Source organism: Gobio gobio, assembly GCF_949357685.1.
Source record: "Gobio gobio genome assembly, chromosome: 14".
NCBI classification, from domain to species: domain Eukaryota; kingdom Metazoa; phylum Chordata; class Actinopteri; order Cypriniformes; family Gobionidae; genus Gobio; species Gobio gobio.
In genome coordinates this window covers 24357965-24361419 of record NC_137107.1, presented here as the reverse complement: position 1 = coordinate 24361419, position 3455 = coordinate 24357965, and positions in this window count along the sequence as shown.

Below are 3455 nucleotides of genomic sequence, written 5' to 3'. Positions count from 1 at the left end.
TCTGTTGGCTGGAAGATATCCTGAGTGGAGTTTTAAAGGCTCCACTCCCAGTGCAGTTGTTCTGAAGGCCCATTAGCCTACACAAGCGCAGACCAGCAACTTTTCTATTCCCAGCAGAGCAATGAGCTGTAGGTCCAGAGGGCCACGTTTGAAGATATTCTGAGTCATTCTGACTTTCACCTTTTCATTTGCGGACATTCAAGCCTTAATTGGCTATGGGCCCTGTCTAATGGTTACGCCACAAACACCATCTCAGTTTCTTACAATTTTGTCTTAAGGAAAGAATTCTGGATCCTACAAATGAGCAACGAGCGCGCGCGTGCCTACAGCGTATGTCTTTGCATATGTCTGATGATACCATGGAAAAACCTTTAAGCGTTTTATTCCTGCCCAATATTGCAGCAGAGACGCCCCCACAAGCCCCCATCTGTTACTTACACCAAACATTTGGATGTCATCCGCACCACACATAAGCATACAACCGAAGCCGACGGCCAATGTCAATTTGCAAGCCCGTGCACAAGCATTTTGTGGGCATAAACTTACCGCAGTCTTCACACAAGATCCTCCCAACATCTTTTTTCAGGTTCTTCCCACTTGTATCTAAGGGCGCAAACGACGCTTTAAAAACCAAGGGTTCATCAGTTGGGTCCATGAAAAATATATACTTGTGATTCTTCTTCACTTTGGCGCACGGAGCCTCCGAGCCAAATTCCCCCACGGTGACGAGCTGCTCCCGCTCCAGACCCCCGCTGTTCCGCGGCCACACGTCCAGGACTTTGACATTCACACTGTACGGCTCCGCTGAGACGTTCTGAGGCGCGGACTGCACCTTGCCCTCAATCACCACGGCGGATCTGTAAGCCTGGTCCTGCAGGGAATTCAGACTCGGGGAGTAGCAGGCGAAGGAGACCCCGATGAGCAGCATGGATAAGTGTACCGAATCAAGCCTCCTCATGCCGCCTGCTTTGGCTCGATGGTCGGTGGTCGCGTTGCGGCAGGGCTGCGGGGCGATGGCGGTGGAGCTGGGTTGAAGGCTGAAGAGACTGCGAATAGGCTCCAGTAGCACGGCGGCGCGGCAGACCTTGCGTAAGTGTCCATGCCATCGGGATCCGCTGCTTTTTTCCGATAGATTTGCAATCGGGAAACACCAGCTGGGAACCGGAAACGGCGTAATGCTGCTGGGTTAATACAGATCCCTGCCGAAGCGCATCCTAAAACGCAGGGAAAGTCGTGGACGCTGCCTCCTCCGAAGACACGAGCAGGTATCCGCAAGACGCCGCCAGTCAATCTTTGCCCCGAAATTGCAGTGGTGAGCGCGCCCTCCTCGCCAGTGGTGCTGTGTATCTTCCACTGCAGTCGAATGTGAAATGCTGCAGTAAACTATTAGGGCTACTTTCGATATCCCCTCAGCACAAACGTTGTAAGAATCCACTTTCGTAGCGATAAAACGCGTTTGCCGTATCCCTCGCGCCCCGTCTCTGTCCGCCACCCCGATCTATCAGGGCAAGATTCCCCGCGCAAACGGCAGATTCACGGCTGGGGTGCTAAAACGAACGCCCATGCGCCGGCGTGTGCGTCTTTAGTCTCCGACACCCCGAGAAAAATCGTCAAACCATGATCTCTCCCATCGCCAATCCTCATCGAATAAAAGAAACACACACACACACACCTAAATGTATGGTGCAGGGGAGCGCCTGCCTCAAATCTCCCTGTAAATCGTTACAGCACCGCAGAGGTTTGCGCTGCTTTGAGTGCGATGGCTAACAGTGCGACTGAATGAGCTTTGAATGAGTTTTGTGTCTCATTCCATTACTAAATCATGCCCTGCATTCAGGTCACATTCGCCGCTCTGCCTCAGAGAAAAAAATATATAGTGAGGCGTTGCATCAAATCCATAGGCTACGTCTGGTATTCGTTGCATTGCTGATATGCCTGACCGAATGAGAACATTTTTAACAAATTAAATGAAGGAACATCACGAATGAAGCAGCAGACTGCATCAAACGCAAATGTGTGCACAAGACGGTAAAGGATTTATAGACATACTGTGGTGGTGGATATGAATGGTAGAAAGAGACACTGTTTAAAAGGAGATGATAAATATCATATTGGACTTGCACCGGTTAGGAACGGTATATAAAATAGCCTAAATCCTGAACTAAATGAAGGCTGAACCTGTGGATCTGCAAAGGAGCGCAGCTCCAAATTCACTAAGGGCGACATCTGCTGTTCTCTGCGCACAGGACGTCAGAGCCAAAACACTTTTCTAACATGTAAGATGACTGGGAACCATGGGGCAGAAATAGCGCAAATCGTGGTCCCTCACACTTATTACTTACTGAACGAACAGCACACTTAGTAGGACCAGTGTCACTTGGAGTAACTTGCCGAATGCACAGTGGTGATTGTTCATAAATATTCCCTTGCATATGCTGCTTATTGCTTTCTTCAAAAAATTGTAATAAACTGAGCTATAAATGTTCATGGCCTAACTGTCAAGTGATTTAAGATACACATGTTTATATTTTATACATTCTATCTAAGGTTCTATATGGCACTAAAAGTGGTTCTTGGCTCGTAATCATAGGGGAACCTTTTTAGGTGCTGTATAGAACCAATCTTGGTGCTTCAGCGGTTCTTCAGCGGTTCTTCGCCGGTTCTTTTGCTAAGGTGCTATATAGCACCACTGACTAAGGTATATCACCGCTACCATATACAGAACATGTTAAGATATGGTGCTATATAGCACCAAAAGTGGTTCCTCGGTGATTACGATGAAGAACCACTTTTAGGTGCCATTTAGAACTTTTTTTTAGAGTGTATAAAACCGTACCAGGGTTGACTATTTAGGATTGCCTCCCACTGACAAACATAAAAACACAGATGAAGTAATAAATGATAAATTTATCAAAAAGATAGAAAGTGTTTTCTATAGCGCATTATTTTGTGGTAACAAAAAAACCCCCATAAGGACTTTACATTTGAATAAAACTAGATATACAATAATAGCTTTAACAGTCTGTTTTTCAGTCAAAAGAATATTTGCAAGTAATAATACAGCAAGAGCGAAAGAAGACAAAAAAAAAATATTTTGTTGAGAAAAAGCCAAATAATACAATAACAGCTCAGTCTAATAAAAGTTCGACACAAACGGCACCATTTTCGTGGAATGAAATCAATACTCAAACACATCACTTCTTGTAGTTGATACATATGGAGGTGGAGTTACAAGTCTCTCTATCACTTGTAGGTTAACGAAAGAGACATTAAACATGGCACACTACCAACTGGCTAAAGATCTAATTCAAAACCAACAGAAACGCATAGATGCGAGTGACGGACTCGGCGGCCACTGTCCATGGTTCTGAAACAGCGCTGCCCTCGACCTCCCACCGACCAAACTCCCCTAGCCTACATAGCTAAATACTAGTTTAACGAAATGGTCCATAAAA